Here is a 26,219-nt window from a genome sequence, read left to right as displayed (position 1 = left end):
CACATGGCCAGATAAGGTTGTAAAATGTTAAAATCACATTTCCCAGAGAATGCATTTGTCTTGGTTGAAAGCAATGCAAAAGTTCAAAAACCCATCAAAAACGCTACATGTGAACATAGCCCAAGGTTCGGAGGAGTATTTTTGGTTTTGGTTATTTATTTTGCCTTATATACAAGTCATTACCCTGGAAAGGATGTTCCTCAACATATTTCCCAGGAAAATCCATTTTGGATTAGTTTTTATATGTTTTATTGTGAGTCCGTAAAAGTGGCGTAGTAGCTCTGACAACGTTGTTGATAGCAGTGACCTGGGAGTCAGAAATGCTTCTAGGGGTCTTCCCATTCTGTTCCCATGTCATTTGAGCACTGTTCCCATCAATTTGGGCAATTTTTAGGCCCTCTGCAGACCGCCAGGGGGAGCCGCCTGAAAAACGCTTCGAGTTTCCCATAGACTTACATTGGGCTCGTTGCTCGGGTTGAGCATCCGAGTATTCCAATTTGCTCGACCTGAGCATTTTGGTGCTCGCCCATCACTAGTGTTTACCTGTTATACCCTCCTTCCGAACTAGCTAGTTTCTTACCCGCTGTTGACTTTGGACCAACTTAACTTTCTATTTCAATAATGAATCTGACTTTGTCTCCATCCTCCTGGTTTTGACCTTAGCTATATTCTAACATTATTTATTTTCTGATTTTGTCAATTTGCCCTCTCTGATTTGAACAGCCTAAGCTACCCTCCTCTACTGACTCACTCTACCGGCCAGCAGCCACACCGTAGACATAACCTAGGGGACCCTGTGTAAGTACAGGTCCCTTTTAAAGTGGTTTAAAGGGATAAGGATGAAGGCAAGGTTTCACATGGGACCTAATAAGAGCAGTGGCTTGTGCAAAGTCAATTCATAGAAGCCCTATGAACAGTTGCTAGCTACCAGGCTGTACAGAAGTTGCCAAAACTATGCCACTTTCTCTGACCCAATATCCTATTCTGTAGCTACTGGCTGAAGCTGTACCTACCTCACAAACTTCTTGCTCTGCCTGCCTCCAACATGCAATATGTACATAATCTGGAAATGTAGAGAGCTTTAGCTGGTTTCTCCTGCACTGAGCAGAAAGCAAAAGGAACAGTTAAAATAAAACTGAGTTCTCACAATATTTCTCGTATTACGTGCAACATGCAAGGCGAGAACAGAAAGTTTCAGCCATTTGATTATCATGTGTTGATTACAGTATGTTGAAGTCATAGCAAATGCTGCAGATTATTTTGGGGGGACTAAGTTAAAATGACCAACAAGAGCTAGGGAGCAAAAAGCGCAATATGGTCTTATCCAATAGCAACATGAATGTTAGTAGAGAGTATTTGCTCACCTTGATGGGGTTTTGTAGCACACAACAACTTAAATGCTTTGGTATATCAGCTGCTGAAGAACTTTTTATCAGGGTCATTTGGATGTTTTTGATTGTCATTAAGATTTAAAAAGAGAAAACACAGTAGTTAGACAATAAATGGCTTCACCCAACCAATAACCATGAGTGGAGAAAAAGTTTTTTTGTTATCATTCATATTCTCTGAAACAAGGCCAAGAAAGGAAAAATTCTGTCGGGCTATGTAAACTTTTGATCACAACTGTAAGTAGTATTCCTATGTTGCTGGTGGAGTTCCACATCAAGGATCCAGGATACACAAGGGTTGAAGCAATGCGGTTTTAATATCGATGCGTTTTGAAGTTATCGAACTTCTTCAGGATCAACCAAAATAAAAATGCATTGACCAACACACAGCTTTATAGGAGATGTTGACATTCAATTAAAGGCGCCAAAAGGGCACATGATATGTCAAAGTTGACCTTTCACCCGTTACAAACGGGATTCTAAAGACGTATATTTACACACAGGTGCATCTCACTAAATTAGAATATCATCAAAAAGTTAATTTCAGTTCTTCAATGCAAAAAGTGAAACTCATATACAGTATAATATAGAGTCATTACAAACAGAGTGATCTATTTCAAGTGTTTATTTCTGTTAATGTTGATGATTGTGGCTAACAGCCAATGAAAACACAAAAGTCATTATCTCAGTAAATTAGAACACTTTATAACAACAGCTTGAAAAAGTTTTTAAAATCCAAAATGTTGGCCTACTGAAAAGTATGTTCAGTAAATGCATTCAATAAATGGTCAGGGCTCCTTTTCCATCAATTACTGCATCAAAGCTTCGTGGCATGGAGGCGATCAGCCTGTGGCACTGCTGAGGTGTTATGGAATCCCAGGTTGCTTTGATAGCAGCCTTCAGCTCGTTTGCATTGTTGGGTCTGTTGTCTCTCATCTTCCTCTTGACAATACCCCATAGATTCTCTATGGGGTTAAGGTCAGGCGAGTTTGCTGGCCAATCAAGCACATTGGTTACTGTTGTTTGTAAACTTTTGGCAGTGTGGACAGGTGCCAAGTCCTGCTGGAGAATGAAATTTCCATCTCCAAAAAGAGTGTCGGCAGAGTGAAGTGACGCGCCCCTGGGCCTGTGTCGCGCAGCGTTGCGGACGCGGGAGCCTACCCGGAGCCGGATCTGATAGGGGTAGTAGTCTCGTGGCGGTGACCCGGTCCGTGCCCAGGGAGTCAAACTGAGTGGCAGTATATTAGCAGTAGATGTTGGACGACTACACCACCCGTTGAATGCAGCTATGGAGCTGCCGCTGCAGGGCAGACCGCTGAGGCCGGTGGTAGGATTGTGCAGCGTGGATGGTATAACCCCCAACGGGAGGGGTATGGCCTCAGGGCAGCCGACGTGGATGATGGGGGTAGCAGGAACCACTCAGAGACGATGCGGTGTAGTTCAGGGTCTTTACTGGTGACAAAGATAGACCCTCCCGGAGTACTGGCTAGCGATTGGGGCCTGGTCAGTCCTTGAGCAGATGGGATCTCCCCTGGCCAGGCGGAGTTGTAGGCCTCCCCGACTAATTGTGCTCTTCTGGCTACCTTGCTAGAGGCGGGTAAAAGTAGCCCACGTCCCTGAGTGTACCGTGTGGTGCTCACCCGTATGGCCGGTGACTCGGGGCCTTCTAGTGGCTTCCGCTCCACGACGGCGGTGCTGGTCCCACGCGTGTGACCGTGCCTTCGGGTTTCTTGGCCAGAGGACCTGAAATCCCCTGCCGGTCGGTTTCTGCTGCTGGGTAAGGATTAGTCCCCACAGCCTCGGACTCCGGGTCCGGTGACAATTCTTCAATCAGGGCGAGCTCTACAGCTGCCAGCCCCTGATTCCTTTTAGCACGACTTCACCAGAGCTCCTGATCTTTCTTTCCTATAGCTGCTCCTCTTCTTAACTCTACTCTTCTCAACTCTAACCCTGCCTCAGCCCCAGTTTTATATAGGGGAAGTTCTTCCCCTCCCAGGACTGGGCAGGAGGTGTGGCATGCATAGGATTCCTGACCAAGAGACCTCCCACCTGCTCTCAGACATAATATTGTTATTACTGTGGAAACCAGACCCCTGGGGTGCCACATTCCCCCCTAGTGAAATTTAGTACTCCGGGACTAAACATACTTTTGTAAAACATAACAAGTAAAAACAGAAACAGTACAATAAAGAAAAACACATTAGGATGGTCACGGCATGTCCGCAACCGGGTGCAGTCTTTGAAGAAACAAAGGTGTCCATTTCACCAAAACAGGGAGACGTAACCAGGTAGGGGTCTGTCCTGCCCCGAGTCCTTATCAGTCTTTTAGTCCATCCTGGGTTACGCTCCAACTATATGCAAAAAGGATTCCCGGTAAATCCACCAAAGACTCCTACAAATAACTAGAAACACATAATTATACACAAGCAACAATAAACAGGTAAACATTAATAAAATAGCTTGAACATTTAGATACTCCACCGTATGGGCAACTGGCCTCTAGTGACCCTAGTGGACCTACGGAGCTGGCTGACTGGTCCTGAGCTACAGGGTATAGGAGCTGTCAAGGGTAAACTGGGCAGCCGTCTACGGACTCTTTGGCTCACTAGGGGTATGGCAGGCTCACTATAAGCAGAGGGTTGATTCTCCTGGTCTGCTTGTGTGGGGTCTTCTGCCTCCTGGACCGGCTGTTCTTCCAGCTCTACCTGTGTCTCCGTAGGCACTTGGGATGCTGGTTGGAGGAACGTGAGGACGGGTACCACAACAGCACCATTGACTTGAGTCCAAGACCGAGGGAAGTCTCCGAGCACAGTACTAACCATATCTTCCCTTTCCTCTACGGGTCGAGGGTCTTCTGGTTCCTCTTCAGGGTTCCGTAGCTGTTCGGGACACTTCTTCAGGTGATCCCGGGATACAATGGCTGTGGTTTCCCCTCCGTCTTTACTGATTGTACAGATCTTTGGGTTGTCGTGGCTTGAGGGCAGTACGGTGTACGGGTCCTTCTCCCACTGGTCGTCCAACTTGTGGAGCCGTCTTTTCCTCTTCAAGACCTGCTCTCCGGGCACCAGGGGAACAGCGGGAGCATACTGGTTGTAAGTTTTCTCTTGTCTTTCCCTAGCTTGACAGAGACTTCGCTCCACGCTCTCCTGTACTTTCCGGTACTGCTGCTGCCTCTCTGTGTCCCAGTCTGCTTCTGGTGAAGTGTCCTCGGGTGTCAGGACTCCCATCTCCAGATCAACAGGAAGCTTACCAGGTCTTGCCCTCATTAGGTAAGCCGGGGTACAGTTGGTGGAACCTACAGGGATGTGGTTGTATAGGTCCACCAGGTCGGGCAGCTTTTCAGGCCACATACTACGTTCTTCCAGGGGCAATGTTTTCAGAAGATCTATCACCACCTGGTTCATTTTCTCACAAAGTCCATTAGTTTGCGGGTGATAGGGTGTTGTTCTTATCTTCCGGCAGCCATACAGGGTGCAGAACTCCTGGAAGACTTCCGCTTCAAAGGCAGGCCCCTGGTCCGTCAGCACCTGCTCCGGGTATCCGTGCGGACGGCAGAAGTGCTGCTGGAAGGCTCTAGCTGCTGTTTGAGCCATTAAGTCCTTGACGGGGACGACAACCAAGAACCGGGAGTAGTGATCCACGATGGTTAACGCGTAGACGTAGCCACTTCTGCTTGGGGTCAGTTTTACATGATCCAAGGCTACCAGTTCCAACGGCTGTCTGGTGATGATGGACTGCAGGGGAGTCTTCTGGCTGGCACGGTCCCTCCTTCTTAGGTTGCATGGGCCACAGTCTCTGCACCACCTCTCGATGGTTACTCTCATGCCTATCCAATGGAACCGCCCGCGCAGCAGGAACTCCAGCTTCTTCCATCCGAAGTGCCCAGCTCCGTCGTGGTATGCCTCCATCACCATAGCTGCGTCTCTTCTTGGCACCACTACTTGCCAGATTAGTTCATGCGTCCGGAAGTTAACCATTCTGCGGCACAACTTCCCCTTGTAAAGGAACAGTCGACTCTTCTCAGCCCACAGTTGCTTGGCTTCCTCCGGAGCGTCTGGGTCAAGGCGTGCATCTGGCCGAGTCAGCATCTCCTTTACCAGTCGGACGGCAGGGTCACTGTCTTGCGTCTCCGCCCAGTTGTAATGAGGTAATGGGTTGAACGTAGCGGATTGCTTACTCCTTACACGGTGGGAATACTGGATAGTCCCATGACGGTGGAACGCGGGGAGTTCAACTTCTTCCAGTTCCTCTGAATCTTCCCCTACGTCCGGTAGGTTCGGCATCCTGGACAGGGCGTCCGCGTTGGTATTGGAGCATCCTGCCCGGTATTTGATTGTAAACTCATAGTTGGACAAGCGGGCCATCCATCTCTGCTCTAGGGCACCGAGTCTTGCAGTGTCCAGGTGTGTCAACGGGTTGTTATCCGTGTACACGGTGAACTGGGAAGCAGCGAGGTAGTGCTTAAAGCGTTTGGTGACTGCCCACACCACTGCCAGGAACTCTAGCTTAAATGAGCTGTAATTCTCAGGGTTTCTTTCGGTGGGTCGCAGTTTTCGGCTGGCGTAAGCAATTACCCGTTCCTTCCCCTGCTGGATCTGGGACAGTACGGCTCCTAGCCCGATGTTACTGGCGTCGGTGTAGAGGATAAAGGGCTGGCTATAATCAGGGTACGCCAGGATTTCATCCCCCGTGAGGGCCATCTTCAGCTGGCGGAAGGACTCTTCTTCCAGCTTCTCCCATCTGAAGGGTGGCTTCTGGTTCTTGGCCTTCCTGGACTGGCCTATCAGGAGGTCCTGCATAGGAGCTGCCTTTTTGGTGAAACCGGGAATGAACCTTCGGTAGTAGCCTACCAACCCGAGGAACTGCCTCACTTCCTTTACGCTGGAGGGGCTTGGCCATTCCTTAATTGCGGTGATCTTATCAGGGTCGGTAGCCACTCCGTCAGCACTCACCACGTGTCCCAGGTACTGCACCTTTGGCTTCAGGAGGTGACACTTGGAGGGTTTCACCTTTAGGCCGTAACTTGCCAGAGCTTCGAACACTTCCGCCAGGTGTTTCAGGTGGTCCTCGTAGGTCTTGGAATGGACGATGACATCGTCCAGGTATAACAGGACCGTCTCAAAATTTCGGTGTCCCAGACAGCATTCCATCAATCGCTGGAAGGTTCCTGGTGCGTTGCAGAGTCCGAACGGCATGCAGGTAAACTCGCTAAGTCCCATCGGGGTGGTGAATGCGGTCTTCTCCCGGTCCGCCTCTGCTACAGGAACCTGCCAGTACCCGCTAGTGAGATCCAAGGTGGAGAAGAAGTTAGCAGATTTTAAAGCAGCCAAAGACTCCTCTATTCTTGGTAAGGGGTACGCATCTTTGTGTGTGATACGGTTAATTTTCCGGTAATCTACACACATTCTCATGGTGTTGTCTTTCTTTTTGACCAAGACTAGTGGAGCTGCCCAGGGGCTACAGCTATCCCTGATTACCCCAGCCTCCTTCATGTCTCTAAGCATCCCCTTGGCGTGTTGGTAGTGTGCAGGGGATACGGGTCGATACCTCTCTTTTATGGGAGGATGGTCTCCCGTGGGGATGTGGTGTTCTACCCCCTTGACTCGCCCGAAGTCTAATGGGTGTTTACTAAACACTCTCTCGTACTCTCGAACCACCCGGTAGACTCCCTGTTTCTGGTGGGAGGGAGTGGAGTCAGCACCCAAATGTAGTTGCTGACACCAATCCTCCATTATTTTCGTAGAGCCGTTACCTTCCTCCGGGTGAGATGGAGGCAAGGGTTCCACAGACTGTATAGAATTTTGGTTGATAGTATATAATTTGGCTAGCGTAGCATACCGGGGCAGGTATACTTCCCTTTTCCCGATATTTATTATACGAGCGGGCACCCTCCCATGGCGTACATCAACTACCCCCCGTGCTGTCAAAATGGTGGGCCTACTGTCTGAGTAGACTGGTTCTACCATAGCCTGGTAATCTCTACCTCTCAGATCAATAGCTGCCCGGCACCAAATCATCATTTCACTTTTCGGGGGCATGGCAATAGGGAAAGGGTCACACATTCTTACGCTACCAATCTCACCACCGGAGAGTTCCACCTGTTGCCGTCGCATCAGTGCCCGGATCTCTTTCTGGAGCACTCGCTGCTGGCCGGAGCTGGCGTTCTTGGCAACCTGCTGTAAAATGAAAATCACCTCTGCAAGACAATTTTCAATCACATTAGTTCCTAGAGTTATCTTTGGGTGACTCTCGCGCTTGTCAATGTCTACAATGATCAGTCCCTGTGCTGCCAGTTCGACTCTACCGATTTTAATGGTCATTTCTTTAAATCCGATCTGTGGCACGGGCTGAACATTACTGGCGATGATACTCAAGTCGTCGTCTGGATAGCGGGTTATATCCGAGTCATTCCAGTACTGCTTGAAGAGCACGTACGGGATGGTGGTGACCTGTGACCCGGTGTCCAGTAGGGCACTCATAGGGATGCCATCCAGTACCACAGGCAAGACTGGACGTCCTCCCACATATTTGTCGCGCCAGTTCGATGGACCTGGTGATCTTTTTCCTGGGGGTTGGCCCTCTACCCCAGGTTGTGCCAGTTTAAAGGACAGTACCTTGCCATATGTCCGGGTTGATTGCAGCGGCGGCAGATGGGTTGTCCGTCCTCGTTGTACCGGTCGCTGGGTCTTCCTCTGGCCGGTGGGGTCCTCCTTGGTCGACGCCACGGGATGTCCTCCGGTCCGGATGCCAGCTGGATCTTCCCTGGAGTGGAAACCTGTAAAGACTGCACAGTTCGGGTTAGCGCAGCAACGCTTTTAGCTAGCTCTTGGACCTGATGGTGCAGGTCCGGAGCCGGGTCATTGTTCAAAGCCTGCGCATCAGCCCCCACAGGCCCTGCCGACAAGGGCGCCGCCTCCTGGTGGTAAGTGATAGCTGGGCGCCTGTGGGTCACAACGCCACCCGGTGCCGGTTCTCGGAGCACCCGGATGGCTCTGTCCTTGAACTGTGCAAAGTCCAGATGAGGATCCTGTAAGGCCATTGCCCGCAACTGGGTTCGGTGGGCATTGCAATATAGTCCCTCTATAAATTGTTCAGTCAACAGCCTGTCCTCGTTTCCCACGCCGTCAGGGTCGGTCTGCTTAATGGCTCTCAGGGCCTCTTGTAGGTTTAGTGCATAGTCCCTTATATTCTCATGTGCTCGCTGTTTGCACCCGTAGAATCTAAGCTTAATCTCGGCTGAGGTGCGGGTATCAAAGGTGTCCCTCAGCCGGGTTAGTATCCCTGCGACAGTCCTCCTCCCAGGTGGCCAGGACTTTACCTCCCTTTGGGCTGCCCCGGTTAGTTGGGCCACCAGGATGCTCACTTTTTGCTCTTCTGTGAGGGGGTACACCTGGAAGAGGCTATCCAGCTTTTCTTTAAAGTCATTCAGGGTATGTGACTCCCCTGAGTACTGGGGTAGCCAGGCTGCTCCCGGGATATAGGGCATGGTGAAAGGCATGACTGCAGCAGCGGTGGCGCAGGCGGGGGTTGAGGCAGTGAAGCTCTCCTCCGTATCCGACATCTTTCTCCCCCCCTAGTGAACCGTGGCCTACCTTGCGATGATCCTCTTCCGTAGGCCGCGGCTCCGCAGTGGATCGTCAGGGTTGAGGACCTTCCGTCGCGCTCCTGTGACGTCGGCGTCTGCTGGGCTCCTTCCAGGACCTTACGCAACGTCCTGACGTGAGGCGGGGCTTCAGTTCTCGCGCGCTTTCAGAGTCCACGCCCCTCTTCTTCCCGCGCGGCGTCTTCAAGATGGCGTCCAACGGCGGGAAAACTCCACGGATGGCGGGAAGAAGGAAGAAGATGGCGCCGGATGGCGGGAAAACTTCGCGGATGGCGGGAAGAAGGTAGAAGATGGCGCCGGATGGCGGGAATCTTCACCACTGGTAAGTTTGAACAGTCTTTTTCAGGCACGCAGTACCCGGTGGTTGCGGGCACGAGATCCTGCCGACTACGCCAAAAGTTGACGCGCCCCTCGGCCTGTGTCGCGCAGCGTTGCGCACGCGGGAGCCTACCCGGAGCCGGATCTGATAGGGGTAGTAGTCTCGTGGTGGTGACCCGGTCCTTGCCCAGGGAGTCAAACTGAGTGGCAGTATATTAGCAGTAGATGTTGGACGACTACGCCACCCGTTGAATGCAGCTATGGAGCTGCCGCTGCAGGGCAGACCGCTGAGGCCGGTGGTAGGATTGTGCAGCGTGGATGGTATAACCCCCAACGGGAGGGGTATGGCCTCAGGGCAGCCGACGTGGATGATGGGGGTAGCAGGAACCACTCAGAGACGATGCGGTGTAGTTCAGGGTCTTTACTGGTGACAAAGATAGACCCTCCCGGAGTACTGGCTAGCGATTGGGGCCTGGTCAGTCCTTGAGCAGATGGGATCTCCCCTGGCCAGGCGGAGTTGTAGGCCTCCCCGACTAATTGTACTCTTCTGGCTACCTTGCTAGAGGCGGGTAAAAGTAGCCCAAGTCCCTGAGTGTACCGTGTGGTGCTCACCCGTATGGCTGGTGACTCGGGGCCTTCTAGTGGCTTCCGCTCCACGACGGCGGTGCTGGTCCCACGCGTGTGACCGTGCCTTCGGGTTTCTTGGCCAGAGGACCTGAAATCCCCTGCCGGTCGGTTTCTGCTGCTGGGTAAGGATTAGTCCCCACAGCCTCGGACTCCGGGTCCGGTGACAATTCTTCAATCAGGGCGAGCTCTACAGCTGCCAGCCCCTGATTCCTTTTAGCACGACTTCCCCAGAGCTCCTGATCTTTCTTTCCTATAGCTGCTCCTCTTCTTAACTCTACTCTTCTCAACTCTAACCCTGCCTCAGCCCCAGTTTTATATAGGGGAAGTTCTTCCCCTCCCAGGACTGGGCAGGAGGTGTGGCATGCATAGGATTCCTGACCAAGAGACCTCCCACCTGCTCTCAGACATAATATTGTTATTACTGTGGAAACCAGACCCCTGGGGTGCCACAGAAGCATGAAGTGCTCTAAAATTTCCTGGTAGACGGCTGCGCTGACTTTGGTCTTGATAAAACACAGTGGACCTACACCAGCAGATGACATGACTCCCCAAACCATCAATGATTGTGGAAACTTCACACTAGACCTCAAGAAGCTTGGATTGTGTGCCTCTCCGCTCTTCCTCCAGACTCTGGGACCTTGATTTCCAAATGAAATGCAAAATTTACTTTGCATCTACTTAGTTTGTCAATGACTGCCTTCTGGACATCTGTCAAGTCATCAGTCTTTCCTATGATTGTGGAGCCTACAGAAACAGACTAAGGGACCTTTTTAAATGCTTATGAAGCCTTTGCAGGTGTTTTTTGCTAATTATTTTAATTTACTGAGATAATTACTTTTGTGTTCTCGTTGGCTGTAAGCCATAATCATCATCAACATTAACAGAAATAAACACTTGAAACAGATCACTCTGTTTGTAATGACTCTATCTGATATATGAGTTTCACTTTTTGTATTGAAGGACTGAAATAAATTTACTTTTTCATGATATTATAATTTAGTGAGATACAGTTGTATAGGCAAAAATAATTGAAACATAAGAATACAAGCTTTAAAAACACCAATTGCTTAATGTCTTATTTAAAAAGTGAATGTATATATATATTGTCAGGAATGGACAGCGACGACACCAGGGAGATCATACAATATTTCACCGCTGCCGTCAAGATTGAGCAGGGATTCACGCACACACGATCCCGATTACTCATCACCTCCGGATTCCATGGAATATGTGTATACGCCCCTGTACGGTTACTGCCAGCTTCACAACAGCCCAATTATTATTAGTCACTGCCACCACCGACTAATAAATAATATAATACAGGCCGGGTCGGATGCCTGCGTTCTGGTAGCATATGGATTTGTGGGAGAGAACTGTTACAGAACAAAAGAAACAGAACTATTAAATTTTATATTTTATATTTAATCCAAAAGGGAGGCAGTGTTTAGGAAAAAATACAAAAGGTTTTACAAGTGGACATTTACAGTACAGAATATACAGTTACACAAATTAAACAGGATTAGAAAAGAAACTTACTATAATGATCGCAGAGACGATTCAGTATAGTTGGAAGGGAGCTCTCCTATGACCATTTAGTGAACGTTACCCCTTGCTTGTGAAACATATACACCCAGCAAAGAGCACTGACCCATCTTTGGTCGGGTCTTTTATGCCGAAGGGGGGCCTGCCCACACACTCCCCTATGATGAGATCACATGGGCTGGGCTCCAGCTTTCATACTTTATTAAAAATATCTAGCTTCTGCGATAACTTCTCGCTGGTTGATTACAGAAGCCTGAAAGTGATACCATATTTTCCATTATGAATTTGACTTTCTTTAAAGACCACACATGACATAGCTGCGGTCTGTTATTTTGTACTCTTGCGTTACCGCTCACAGCTAGGGAAAATTAGCCATATTGTTCCTTGGCAGACCCTGCCACTAAAAATATGGGTCCCATTATTATCGGACATATGGAACTTCAGATATTCCATATTTTGCGCCGGTGCCGGCAAGACCAAAGATTTCTGTTGAATTCTTCTGAAGTTCTGGGAATACAATCTTCTCACCTAGATGTAGATTTATCACAGGTCTGTATCACTGGAAAGCACACTAGCATGTTAATTGGGTTTGCCACCTCACTTGGTACTGGCATCTGCCTCTTAGCCACTTCTCATGTGCGTGCTAATTTGCCTACAGACAGCTCTCTAAATGGTTGATAAGGGAGGAGGGAAGAGGGGTTTCAGGGGGAGAGAAAAATTCTTAATATTTGTTAATATTTTCTTAATATCTAGGACAGGGGAGAAGAAAGATTTTCAATATTTCCATGACATCTCCCCCTCTTTACATTTCCTTTACCTTGCCCGGTTGTGGGGCCTACCTTTCCTGCCATCATGTTTACCTTGGGAGCCATGCTCACTAAGGGGCAGCTACCCCCAACCACGTCACCATCTGGTGTGACACTGGTCTGCTGTACGGGACCACCTTCCCTATGATCCCTGTATTTCTCCCCATCCTTTCTTGTTACCTCTGGAGCCAGGCTAGTCATGGGGCAGCTACCACTGACCATGTCACCCTCTGGCATGACCCTGGCCACCTGCACTGGAAGACCAGCTTCTTGGTGTCTGTGCCTGCCCCTATTGCCCATAGCACTTATACTGGCTTGCTTTATGGGATCTTCAGCAGCATCACCCCGCAGTGAGAGGTGGCTGAGTTCCCCTTCACTACAACACACATTTTTATTATACATGACATTGACATTATAGACAGTGGCATTACATGAAATATCAGATCTGGGAGGGTTGTCAGGAATGTATCGGGCAACCAACCGTCCCAGATCAGTTCCCAATAGCACATTAGTGGGGAGATTCTCCGACACCCCCATTTCCCTTAACCCCCTCCCTGCCCCCCAGTCCAGGAAAACTCAGGCCATTGGTATGGGACAGCGGACACCCCCAAACCCGGTGACAGTCAGGGTCTTCCCAGGGATGAGTTCCTCTGGCAACACAAACTCAAGGCGGATGAGGGTCCGTTCGGCTCCAGAGTCCTTAAGGCCAACAGTAACGGTGTTGCCCACAGTAATCGGTTGTAAGTTCTCATGGGATCGGCCAACCGCCCCACCCACAAAAATAATGGCTGCAGTAGGCCCTGGGGCCTCAGGTGTGATGTTCGTCTTCTGCCTCTCCAGGCAGACAAGGCTGATGTGACCTGGTTGGTCACAAGTTTAACACTTACGGGAGTCAAATGCATGCCGGGTGCTGGGAGGTGTGGCAGAACCTGCTGAGGGCCGGCTGGCTGGAACACTGTGGGTGGTTGTATGCTTACCCCCTTTCCAGCCGACGGAGGCTGACTTCCGCACCTCTGGTGTGTTATTGGCCTCATAGGTATTCGCCATCTGGGCTCCTTTGGTGGTTTCCTTCGGCTCCCGATCCAGCACAAACTGTCTCACTTCGCATGGCAAAGATGAAGAAACTGGTCGTTCACCATCAAATCCTTAAGGCCCTCAGAGGTGGTGATTGACAGTCCCTGGACCCATTGTTCAAAGTTGGTCCTGAGCCCATCCAACATATCGCCGTAGCTGTCATGTGGTCCACCCTGTAGGGCTCGGAACTTTTTCTGGTAAACCTCCGGAGTCAGCTGATACTTTTTTATCAGGGACTGCTTGACGGCCTCATAGTCTCCATCTTGGTCTCGAGGGAGAGAAGCAAACACCATAGCTTTTCCTCTGAGCCCTGGGGTTAAATACCTGGCCTACTGGTCCGTGGGCAGCTTGTACTGTCTGCAGGCTTTTTCAAATCCTTCGCAGAAATATGTCCAAGTCTCCATCCTTTTCCATCACAGGAAAATTCTCAAGACGGGGTTTAAAGCAGTTGGCGCTGTTGGACTCACAGATCTGCAGGGTGGATGGCTCCTTCTGAATCTGGGCTAGCTCCAGCTAGCACAGATGCTCCTCTTGGGCCTGTCACTCAGCTGCATCTCGGTCAGCTTGGGCCTGGCGCTCAGCTCTCTCAGCTTGGGCCTGTCGCTCCACTCGGTCAGCTTGGGCCTGGCGCTCAGCAGCCTGTTGGTCAGCTTGGGTCCGTTTCTCAGCTCGCTCCTGGAATTTCAGGATCAGCTGCAGTTGTCCGTCACGATTGTCTGTGGCGAGCTGCTCCAAGGCCATCTGCAGGTGGGGGTCCACACTACCCTGGCTGCGAGTCTGGCTGGCAATCACAGGTGGGACCCCTGCAGCAGTGCAATCCTGGCCTTGACTGGTCACCCCATCATCAAGGCTCTGCTGTCAGACTGGCTCTGCGGCACCTTGCAACGGTTCAGAAATCATTTGGGCCTTGTTTTTGCCCGTGGGGTCAATCTATCTCAGTTCACAGAGGGCAGTGAGAGTGGCCTTCGACTGCTGGTGATACCAGGGCTCTTCACGCATAGCCATCATTGCCAAATAAAAGATAGGACAGAAAAACAAGAGAAGGTGGGGGGGGGGGGATGCAACTGCTACACGTACAGTAATGTCCCAGATAAAAAATATTAAAACACTGAGTCTGTTTTCTTAAAACTCTGCACAGAATTCTCGCAAGAAACGTGCAAGTTTTCAGTGACAGGAATGATTGCTCAATCCAGCTACTGATGTTCTGTAATATCCCAGCACTGCCACCAATTTGTCAGGGACGTTAGAGCAATGTCACCTGGGAGATCACACAATATCCCACCGCTGCCGTCACTTTGTCAAGAATTCACAGGATTGAGCAGGGTTTCGTGAGCACACGATCCCGACTACTCACTACATAGCTATCGCCAAGCGAGCAGAAAGTGTATGGCATCACACCTCCAGATTCCAACGCATGGAATATGTGTGTACGCCCCCGTACAATTACTGCTAGCTTCACGATAGCCCAATTATTATTATTCGCTGCCACCACCGACCAAGTTTCAAATATAATACAGGCCGGGTCAGACGCCTGCATTCTGGTAGCGTATATGGCTTCGGGGGAGGAAACGATTACAGAACAAAAGAAACAGAACGATTACATTTTTAATTTAATCTAAAAGGGAGGCAGTGTTTAGGAAAAATATGCAAAGATTTTACAAAGGGGATTTACAGTACAGGGTATTCAATTACACAAATAAAACAGGATTAGAAAAGAAACTTACTATAAAGTTCGCCCAGACGACTCAGTATAGCTGGAGGGGGGGCACTCCAGTTTGACCGTTATCGAACGTGATCCATTGCTTATAGTCTTTATACCCCCGGCAATGAATACTGAACCCCCCCTTCTGCTATGTCTTTTATGCCAAAGGGAGAGGCCTGCCCCCACCCCTGTGTAATGACCTCACGTGGGCTGGTCTCAAGCCTTCATATTTTTATTAGAATCTCTAACTTATCGCTGGTTGATTGCAAAAGCCCGAAAGTGGTACAATATTTTCTATTATGAATTTACCTTTCTCCAGAGAGCACACATGACCTGATGCGGTCCGTTATTTTGGTACTTTTGTGCCACAGCTCACCGGAGGGGCTTGCAGCTACGGGAAAATAAGCATATTGTTCCTTGGCAGACCCTGCCACTAAAAATATGGGTCCCATTTTTATCGGAAGTATAGAACTCCAGATATTCCATATTTCATGTCAGCGCTGGCCCAACTGCAGATCTCTGTTGAATTCTTTTGAAGCCAGTAACTAAATCTTCCTCAGTTACGTGTAAATTTATAACAAGCCTTTGTCACTGGAAAACACACTCGCATGTTAATTAGGTCAGTAGCACCTTTTGTGCTAGCATTTGCTTACAAGCTACTTCTGTGTGGGCTAATTTGCATGGAGTCACTGGCCAAATGTCAGCTCTTCTCTTTTAACAAATACTATAGGGGAGGGGGGGTGAAGAGGGGTCTGGGAGGAAGAAATTCTTAATTTTTTCTTAATATTTGTGTAACAGCCCCTGTAAAAATTAAAAACTTGGGGCTAAAACAACATTTTAGTGGTAAAAATATAATTATTCTTTCTTCATCACCCAAAGGTATACAATTCTGTGAGGCACGTGTGTTGTCAAAATGCTCACTGCACCTCCAGATGGATTCATTGAGGGGTGTAGTTTGTAAAGTGGCGTCACTTACAGAGGGTTCTGCTGTTCTGGCACCTCAGGGCCTCTGCCAACGTGGCATGGCACCCTCAAACCATTCCTGCAAAATCTGCACTCCAATATGGTGCTCCTTACCTTCTGAGCTTTGCAGTGTGCCTCAAAAGTAGTTTTTGACCACATATGGGGTATTGGCATGCTTAGGAGAAAACGAACATTACAATTTTTATGCAATTTCTCCTATTACCCCTTCCGAAAATTAAAAACTTTGGGCCAATGCAACATTTTATTGGAAAATTGGTTATTTTCCATTTACTCAGCCTAATGTTATACAATTCTGTGAATCGCCTGAGGGTTAAAAATGCTTACTACACCCCAATATGAATTTCTCAAGAGGTGAAGTTTCCAAAATGGGGTCACTTGTGGGGAGATTTCCATTGTTTAGGCACATCAGGAGCTCTGCAAAAGCAATATGGTGTCCGCTATTGATTCCAGCCAATTTTGCGTTACAAAAGGCAAATGGAGCTCCTTCCCTTACAAGCCCTGCCGTGCACCCAAGCAGTAGTTTTCCACTACATATGGGGTAATCATCGTACCCAGGAGAAATTGTACAAGAAATAATGGGGTCCATTTTTCTCATTACCCTTGTGAAAATAAAAAAATTGGGGCTAAAACAAAATTTGTTCGAAAAAATTAGATTTTTTATTTTCTCGGCTTAACGCCATAAAATTCTGTGAAGCACCTTAGGCTTGAACACTTTGAGGGTTTTTAAAATGGTGTATTTTGGGGTATTTTCTGTAATTGTAATATAGGCCATCAAAGTCACTTCAAATGTGATGTGGTCCCTAAAAAAAATAGTTTTGTAAATTGTTTGGGAAAAATGAGAAATTTGACGTGGGGTCTCCTTATAAAATCGAACCAGAAAAGGCTAAACAGACAGCTGTGGGCTGATATTAATAGACAGGGAAGGAGCCATGAATACTAGCCCCCTCAGCGTCTATTAATATCACCCCTCAGCAGTCCCAGAAATGGCGCATCCATAAGATACGCCAAAACTGGCGCTTAGCCTCCGCTCTTCCCACTGCCCTGTAGTGGTGGGGTAATGGGGTTCAAGTCAGCCTTGTATTGGCGGCTGACGTGAAGCCCATGTTAGTAATGGGGGGCATGTATAAGACGCCCCCCATTACTAACTGCGTAGTAAAGTTATCACCACCGTTTCAATAAAAGATATGGCCAGAATAAAGTATTTTACTGAAATAAAAAACACGTTTTTTTTTTTATTTTTTTATTGTACTCTGTCGGCGAAGCCCTCGATCTTCTGAAAAAAAGTAAAAAAACAAACAACCATATCCCTCACCTGTCCGCCATCATGACCATGATTCCGTCACGATTGTCCCTCGGCGATCCGTGTCACTTCTACAGCAGTGACATCAACAATCAATGATGTCACTGCTGTAGAAGACTGCAATGTATACTGACAGGAGTGTAAAATCAGTCCTGTCAGTATACATTGCTGATGGAGTGAGGTCAATGGGGTTCATCAGCTGAAGATCAGCTGAGCAGCCCCGGTGAGCTCACCACCATGGGGACATTCTTCAGAACATTCTTCAGGGAGCGCACTCCCTGCAGTGTACCTCCGACCGCCGGGAGGAGAGCATTGCCAGGGACGAGGAGGACACAGGTGGGCACCGGACATGGGAGTATAGTGTTTTTTTTTTACTTTTTTTTTCTTTTTTTACCACCGCGGGCACAACGGCTTGGCTGAGGAGACTACTGCTCCTCTCAGCCGCACCGCTCTCGTTGTTACCAGCGGGAACAACGGTCTGATGAGAGGAGCAGTAGTCCTTCTCTCCCGACCCGGGTACCACCCGCACCGTGCTTCCGCCGCAAATTTGCGTCTAATGGCGTTAATTGAAATGCAGCAAATCCACAGGTATAAATATTATACCTGCGGATTTGCTGCGGTTCAAGTCAATGTTCACGAATTTGGGGCGGAAACGCCCGAACAATGGACATGCTGCGTTTTTTTCCGCAATGGTAATCCTGAGCTGAAATTTCCGCATCATGTGCACAGCACATCAGGATTACCATTGCAATAGCTGGCAGAGTGTTTTTGATGCATTTTCGCGTAGTTTCCGAGCCGAAAACGCATCAAGAACGCTGCTTATGCACTTAACCTAAATGTTGCACTCTAAAGGATAAATAAAAAGAAAAGCTCAAAAAAGAAAGACATCTTAAAAAAAGGCGCAAGACTTTATAGTCTAAGGCACAAAATACTAAAGTCACTAATAAAGAACAAAATACTCCAGAAAACTGGAGAAAGGCCAATGATGAATAGGGGCCAAAGTATATTAGAAGGTTGCAGTTGAGTAAACTCTATGCACATGTAACATGATAACCCTGCTAAATTAGTCACTAATTAACAGGAAAAGTCTCTGGAAAGGCAAAAAAATTAACCCAAATTTCTAAATAATGAACTACACCAATTTTTGGAATTCATAAACAATTGAATGCAGAGAGCTATGCATGTTCAGCCACCTTTCCATTTCAGGCATGCATTACAAGACTCAGTTCTCTTTATAGATGAGAATCCTAGTGGTGGTACCTGCATCCGTCAGATGTTTATGGTATATCCTTTGGAATAAGCCCTTTGCGATGTCTCTTACATGTTGATTTGGATCGCACACCTAAGATCTACTGGCAATTACATTACTACACTAGTGAATGGAGTTTTCAAACAAGCAATCAAAGGGTAAATTCTATGACAAATCTGCAGCAACTATCTACTTGATAATCTTCATGTAAAAAATCTGTTACATCTATTTATAGCCTAAAATGACTATTCTTAGGATAGATTAACATCCTGTTTGCAAGTTATATTGACACATGCACCTATACACTATAAAATAATTTTTTTTGCAAAATGCCTTTTTTTAATATAGTCAATGCTGCCTTACAGTGCAGTATAGTTAGAAATAATGGTAAAACAGTACACAACGGTATTTCAGCACTTAAAACGTTACTGTATTTTGAAGTAACTTTTCAATGTAAGCTTTCATTTGTAAGTACATGAGAAATACACTGATGAGCAAAATAGTAACAATGTTTTGAACTTTTGACTTTCTGGCTCCATATCTCACCATCCACTACTGCTTTTAATGTGAGACTAGCATCATTTTATAGACAATCATCTTGGCTATCTCATACATAACTTGACTTGCAACTATTTAGTAGATGATTAGTTATGCAGATTCTTGTCATGTCTCTGCATTGTTACTCTTTTGCTCCTGGTGGTGGAAAAATCATTTTCTTGTTCTCACATTTCCTAATAGCTCAGTGTGTTATTAGGCTGATTCTCAAGGGAAAGGTCACTGTTTCGAATTGAGGAGCAGCCATTATGAAGATTTCCCAAGAAAAAAGAAACAGCATCATCCACCTAATCGATAGCAGTCTCTCAGCCAAGAAAATTGCCAAACATCATCATGTGGTTTCCATAAAAGTTGGAAAAATACAAAATGAAGTCTGTCCATCCATTCAAAAGCCAAGAGGTGAACGCCCAGGCAAAATATCAAAGTCCACAAGTTGGCTCATCAGAAGTTCTATCAGTTCTGGCGTGAAAAATATGGCAGTGGAGGTGGCTTGTATGCTTCATAATAGTGAGATCACAGACCTCCATGCAAGCACAGTCTGATTCATGTTACACAAGTCTGGAATGGTGGTTGAAAAAAGGTGAAGAAGCCTCGACTTGAATATTGTCATAAGAAGAGTCGGCTCAAGTTTGCCGAAAAGTGGACAGTAGAAGATTGAAAACAGGTGGTTTGGAACGACAAGACAAAAGTCAATGGACTAGGCTCTGATGGGTGCAAATGGGTCTGGGAGGAAAAAGGGGCTAACGGATGGAGAAATTTAATGAACTGTCAAGTTCGGTGGAGGAAGCCTGATGATATGGGCATGTGTCACAGCCAAAGGTGTTGGATACTTGACCAGGATCGATGGTGGTCTCAATGCTAAGCTATATGTGGGTATCCTACAAGACTAGATACTTCGTACACTTGAGTACACTGGGTATGAAAAGTGCGATATAGTGTTGCAGCAGGACAGCGACCTGGATATTGGTAAAGAAATGGTTCAATGACAATGAAGTAGAGTTGCTGTATTGTCCCACACAGTCTCCAGACCTCAACCCAATTGAACACCATGTCATGAACCAGTAACCACTGTGACGTAGGTTGCCATTGCGCCCCTGCACCAGGCATCTAACCTTGAGTTCATGAATACAGGGGCTGCTATTTGAAATCTAAACAGCCGGACTCTAATTTACATGCATTTATGAAATTATTTGTGTATATCTGAGGAAGGTCGATTAGACCGAAAAGTGAAAACTTTCATTCACTGTTCCTTGATTTCAATAAAAATTCATCTTTTTAGAGTGCCAGATGCCACTAATTTTTGTATAGAAAGACAGGAGGTAGGCAGTGGGGTGGAGGAGCAGAAGAAGATCCTACACCCAGAGATAACATTAGAGGAAAACTTTAGAGGCTGATTAAGAAAGAAACTGATTTTGGATTCTTTCACCAAAAGTATCATTTTTATAAGTATAAGGCTATGTGCCCACGATGCAGAAATGAAGCAGAAAATTTCCGCTTCATTTCTGCATCTCCTTGCCCGGAAAAACGCGTGCGGAATTTGACACGCGTTTTTTGTGCGTTTTTCGCGCGGTTTGCACATGCGCAATTGCCTTGCGTTTTCTAATGCATTGTAGATGGCAATTCCGCATGCGTAAATGCACAAATAATGGACATGCGGAATTTTCCGCACATCAAAAACGCTGCGGAAAATTCCGCAGCATGGGCATTGAACTTGCGGATTTACATTGGAGACCATGGGAGAAGGATTACCAAGCATTTCCCAAGCGTTTACGCTGCAAAAATTCCGCGGCAAAAACGCTTGAAAAACGCATCGTGGGCACGGACCATAACAGTGCCATTATGGCCATGCCGTTACTTTATAAGCTATATCCTGCCGACAGGTTCTCTTAAAGGCCCCGATTCATCATTATTTTTTCATCTGTAATCGTAACGACCTGCCCAACACTGCAGTCAGACTATTTACGGGAATCGGTAAATAAAAATGTAACGCTGAGGCCATAGTGTAAACGCTATGTTTTTTCTACTGCGTTTTTTTCTAGGGCCAAACGTCCCAGATACAGCAGACAGGACAGGATTTGGGTATACGTTCTGCAGTCTCAGGCATCTGCTTAATGTCCCTCACTGCCACCACCCCTCTGACATCGCCTCCAGCCAGGATAGAAAGAAATGGCAAATTGGCGTGGATTGGAGCATGGCTTGGACATGGCCAAAATTTTCCACAGTGCACTATGCAGAATTTAAGCCCTCTTTCTGTCTTTCAAAAGTTGGGAGGTATGATATTGTATCCTTAGGCTACACCCTCCCTCATTACACAGATACACATCACCTGATCTGCTTCATCCAATAAGCATTCAAGTTTGTACAGCTTGGAGTCAGAAAATCTACATAAAAATGATGATATGGTCAAAATTCTTACTTGCCTAATAATTCTGCACACCCCAGAATTTTGCTACCTCATCTGAAGGCAGCTTGATGTAGGAACAGATTATATGCTGCAGATCTACCAGTTCCAGTTTTATTAATGTATAACTGCTGATTACGCGACTTATTAACAGCTTTCTACGTATACTGTGCATAGGCAGAATATTGGCAATCAGTGGTAGAGTGGGGTTCTACGTAGCTCATGAATATATGTCAGCAGGTTTACTAGTCCTCTCATGATAATCTCCTGCTGATAAAACAGTGATTTTATCCAAACTAAAGCAGGCAGCTCAGTAACTGACACATCGCTGGACTCAGGGTCTCTGCCCCTACCTTATGCTGCTCTCATATTAGCTTCCAAAAGCCTGTTGACAGATGCCCTTTAAACCATGCCTCCAAGTATAGTCTCTCATCTGTCGTGAGACAGTACTGTACAGTTGAGCAGGCAAATGTATCACAAGAAGTGAAACTAGCTGTACAGAAAGAGAATATGATCATGAGAAATTAACAAAGTTTTTTTCCCATACATAATGTTGTTCTGAATATGACAGTATAACAATTAGTGCATAAAGCTCTATAAATAAAGAACTGCACCTCCCGAAGAGTGTTAACACTTAACTCCCCATCAGCAGTGATTTCATGCTTTCACTTTTACAGTTTTATCTACTGCAAAGCTTTTCTTGGCCATCTTTAGTTCATATTAGTAAACAAGCTGCAAGTAATAAAAGATATGGGACACCTTGGCATTAAATGTCAGTCCACATTAAAACCACAAAGGTAAAACCCTGTTAGAGTACTTTTACACTTTGTTTTCTTAGGAAAAATTAAGGGTTTTTTTCGCCATATTTTATCTGGTAGTCAATAAGGAATTATAAAACACAATTCTAACATTGTGGCTTTCTGGGGACTATTTTGGGGCCATATTTTTTGTGTGCATATTTCGCATTGACGGCATTTTTGTTTCTCAAAAAATGTATGCTCTGGGTATGGCCTTTTATCAGTGTTTTTCCATAGACTTAGGCCTCCTTCACACGTCCTGGTGATTCCTGTACAGGAAAAAACAGTACTGGTGAGATCTGTGGTCCATGTCCATATGTCATCCTTTTGTCATACGTGTGACATCAGTTTATCCGCATGTCCGTGTGACACATCTGTGTGCCGTCCATGCGTCCATGTGACATGTATTGGCGTCCGGGAAAACCATTACAGTTTGTGCTGATCCCAGGTGCTGGCTGCTCTCATCATTGTCCCCTGTTCCCGCTGAGATCCGCGCAAGCAGGAGACAATGCTGGGAGTTGTATTTAGCCCCCGCTGAGTACATCCAGTGTAGAATGAAGAATTAAATAAGAAAAATGACATGGCTCCCGCGTCATTTTCATAACCAGCAGAGGGAAAGCCGACCATTGGGGGCTGATATTACTAGCCATTAGGCCAACATGTTCCCTGGCTATTAATAACAACTCACATCTGTTTAATTAGCTTTAACTGGCTAGATTACAGGGGGACCCCAGAAAAAAATTGATGTAGGGTCTACCTATAAAATCTAGCCAGCAAAGGCTAAACAGACAGCTACAGGCTGATATTAATAGCAGGGAAGGGGCCATGGATCCTGGCCTCGTCCGAGGCTAATAACATAAGCCCTCAGTGGCCCCATAAATGGCGTCTCAGTAAGGTGCACCAAATCTGACGCTTAGCCTCGGCTCATCCCACTTGCCCTGGTGTGGTGGCAAGTGGGGTAATAGGGTTGGGGTTCATGTCAGCCTTGTATTGGTAGCTGACATAAAGCCCAGGGGTTAGTAATGGAGAAGCCCATTACTAAACCCATAGTAACAGTTTGTAAATAAACACAGAGCCTTAATAAAATCCTTTATTTGAAATAGAAGTCTACACTGTTTTACACATTCATTTAAAAATAAAAAACTAATTTAAACTCATCTTATACCCATTCCTCTGAAGCCCGTGTCCCCTTCAAAACAGAAAATAATAAACAACAAAAATACTCATCTTACACCTAATCCCCTGAAGCGATTGTCCCTGTAAAAAAAAAAAAGCAAAAATAAAAAACTGTCCGACATACTGTCCCACATTGTAATCCATCTCTGGGATTTAAGGTTTACAACCTGAACAGTGGCATGATGCTAGTGTCCAGGCTGTAAACCATGAGACAATGAGCTGCTGCAAGAACAGCTTCAGTGAATAACGACGACGTCATAGAAGGTACCGCCAGTCACTGAAGCCGGGACAATGAACTGCGGTGACCTCAATGAGATCACCACCAGCATAGTGAGAACATTCTTTAGGATGGAAAATCATTTCTCTCTGTTCTCCATCATTCACTAGCATTCATATGTATAATACGTACTTATCATTTCCCTCATCACCATACCCTACACACAAGTACAGTTTTCAATACAGTGTGACCACTAGAGATGAGCGGTGTTCGACTCGAACTGTTCGCCAATCTCAAATTCGAGCTGTTTGGGGCGGTGTTCGAGCCGTTCGACGAACCCGAACGATTTGCAAAAAATCCGGCTGTTCGAGGTTATGTTCGATAACTGTTCGTGCACCAAAATCGTAACTGGATTTTTTCACAGTAATACTGTTAATCAATGTTAATAGACAGTTTCAGTGTAGAGTGGGCGGGGGGAGGGGCAGGGGATGGATCTCTGCAGAAATAATGCCGATCTCCATTTTTTTTTTCTTTCCCGCATTTACAGTCGGGAGGTGCAGTCTGTCAGTCTATCAGCAGAGCACACACGCAGCGAAGTGATTTTATTTCACACAAGCAAGGGCATGTGTCATTGGCTGTGTATGTCCCATGTCCTTGCCCTATAAGACCCAGCCATTTTCCCTGTCACCACCATTTTCTCACTGCTGCAGCTGAGTGTTAGACGGCACCACTGCTGCTGTGGGCGCTATACTTTGTAACTGTGTGAATTGCGAGCGAATTTGCTCTTAAATATACAGATAGGTTTAGGGAGTAGGGACTAGTTGGAATTGCAGCCCTTTTGAGGGCTAGGTTACAGCAGTTCCTAGCACTTTTTGCTAGTCAGGTCTGTGCCAGTGTGGTGCAAGTGTTTTTCACAGCATTTGGCTAAATCTAGCTAAGCCAATCCTTTTGGGACTCTAGCAGTGTGTGTTAGTCAGTAGCCTATCTGTGTTGCAAGCTACACCACCTGTGTATCTAATACCAATTTTTTACTGCACCTAGCCCAGTAAATACTTTTGAGCCTGTAGCAGTGTCTGTTACTCATTGTAGTAGCCCATCTGTACCAAGCTACACCACCTTTGTATTTAATAAAAAATTTTTACTGCATCTAGCCAAGTAAAACCTTTTGGGCATAGTAGCAGTGTCTAGTAGTCAGTGGAGTAGCCCATCTGTACCAAGCTACACCACTTTTGTATTTAATAACAATTTTTTACTGCATCTAGCCAAGTAAAACCTTTTGGGCATAGTAGCAGTGTCTGGTAGTCAGTGGAGTAGCCCATCTGTACCAAGCTACACCACCTTTGTATTTAATAACAATTTTTTACTGCATCTAGCCCAGTAAATCCTTTTGAGCCTGTAGCAGTGTCTGTTACGCATTGTAGTAGCCCATCTGTACCAAGCTACACCACCTTTGTATTTAATAACAACTTTTTACTGCACCTAGCCCAGTAAATACTTTTTGGCCTGTAGCAGTGTCTATTACTCATTGTAGTAGCCCATCTGTACCAAGCTACACCACTTTGTATTTAATAACATTTTTTTACTGCATCTAGCCAAGTAAAACCTTTTGGGCCTGTAGCAGTGTCTGTTACTCATTGTAGTAACCCATCTGTACCAAGCTACACCACCTTTGTATTTAATAACAATTTTTTACTGCATCTAGCCAAGTAAAACTTTTTGGGCCTGTAGCAGTGTCTGTTACTCATTGGAGTAGCCCATCTGTGCGGATATGCAGCGATACTAAATAACCAATGGTGCCCAAGCTTATGGCCTCCGTATTGGGCAGAACAAGTGCTGACAAAAAAACAGACACTCCTGGAACTCTTCCCAATAGTGGTAGCAATAGAAATATGGGGCGCGCGCCTGGCTAACTAAAATATACGCTTCATAACAAAAAACACCAGCCTAGCGCACTGCATTAATAAGATGGCATCATCGTCTCTCCCAGAGCTAGGCCTACTACGCCGGCTAGCATTCCTGTGCCTAAAACACAATGTATGGGTTGCGCGCTAGCCACGATGCTGAGGGGTCTAACGTTGCTGTCAACGCTTTATCACAATTCAATTGGCAGATTTTCACAGAGCTCCTCCCCAACGCCCACCCATCAGGCAACAGTTGCCCACCCTCCCTATGGGATCTAGTGGCGAATAGTTGATGCCATTAATCAGAGCGTCAGTTGCCCCGTCGACGTGGCAAGCATACGGTAAGGCATGGGAAGAGTGGACACGACTAGTAGCAGCCAGACGGGTTGACCAATGTGAACAAGCCAGATTACAAGTCACCATAGAATTTCTCCACCAGCTAATGATGAGGGGCATATCAGGGGCGTCAGCGCAGTGGTGTCTGACCGGAGTAGCATTTCACTTCCAACTACTGAATTGGGGAAATGTGACAAAGAGATTCATCATCAGACAATCCATAAAAGGGTGGAAAAGGGGTCA

General features: G+C 46.7%; 1 protein-coding gene across 7 annotated transcripts in view; it reads left to right on the top strand.

The window, feature by feature from the left end:
• FGR (FGR proto-oncogene, Src family tyrosine kinase) overlaps positions 1-26,219 on the top strand; it is a 594,030-nt gene that overhangs the window by 187,396 nt on the left and 380,415 nt on the right. The window contains exon 1 of one of the 7 annotated variants that reach the window (XM_073666198.1): positions 18,473-18,751. The exons of the other annotated variants lie outside the window; for them this stretch is intronic. The gene's annotated coding sequence lies outside the window, so the exon portion shown is untranslated. Of the gene's footprint in view, positions 1-18,472; positions 18,752-26,219 lie in introns of those variants that run through there. 7 annotated transcript variants of the gene reach the window in all.

The sequence above is a fragment of the Phyllobates terribilis genome, unplaced genomic scaffold (assembly GCF_046119375.1).
Source record: "Phyllobates terribilis strain yellow unplaced genomic scaffold, ASM4611937v1 Scaffold_2__4_contigs__length_985480577, whole genome shotgun sequence".
Lineage (NCBI taxonomy): Eukaryota > Metazoa > Chordata > Amphibia > Anura > Dendrobatidae > Phyllobates > Phyllobates terribilis.
Note: the sequence above shows the minus strand (reverse complement) of the source record. Positions and strands in the feature narration are given on the sequence as shown.